Source organism: Oncorhynchus gorbuscha, linkage group LG18 (genome assembly GCF_021184085.1).
Source record: "Oncorhynchus gorbuscha isolate QuinsamMale2020 ecotype Even-year linkage group LG18, OgorEven_v1.0, whole genome shotgun sequence".
In the NCBI taxonomy this organism is placed as follows: Eukaryota; Metazoa; Chordata; class Actinopteri; order Salmoniformes; family Salmonidae; genus Oncorhynchus; species Oncorhynchus gorbuscha.
Genome location: NC_060190.1, coordinates 34,515,807 through 34,516,205, shown reverse-complemented (window position 1 = coordinate 34,516,205; position 399 = coordinate 34,515,807). Strand labels below are relative to the sequence as shown.

The 399-nt window shown below is 51.6% G+C and overlaps 1 protein-coding gene across 1 annotated transcript in view; it reads left to right on the top strand.

Annotated features, from left to right (window-relative positions):
- The window catches only part of LOC124002483 (voltage-dependent calcium channel subunit alpha-2/delta-3-like), a 54,720-nt gene continuing 54,321 nt past the window's right edge, over nt 1-399 (top strand). The window contains exon 1 of the mRNA XM_046309902.1: nt 1-399. This exon is cut by the window's right edge and continues 292 nt beyond it. The gene's annotated coding sequence lies outside the window, so the exon portion shown is untranslated.

Here is a 399-nt window from a genome sequence, read left to right as displayed (position 1 = left end):
CACGCGCGCGCTCCCGCGTGAAAGTTTCGTGTTTTACCTCTTCACCTTTTCACCTTCTTTCCGGGGTTCTTACAGCAAGTGATGCGACTAGGTTACCCCCCACACACATATTGGTCCTTTTCGCTCATGCTCTCTCGCGCCCTGCTTCGCGCTCTTTGCTCTACCTGCAACACCTCGTTTTACTCCCCCATTGTTCCCTGGGATAGCAGCTGAGGTGGTTTTCAGATTGAGCTCCGCAAATCTGGGAAAATCCCCACGAGAGAATATCGTCATTTGCTTGAGAGACGATAACAGCAATTGTAACGTTTTCCAGAAATGGAGGCTTGACTTGAGTCTCTTGCTGTCCCTCCCTGTACCGACGTGCATAGTTCAACCATCTCCTTCAGCACGCGGGTCCCT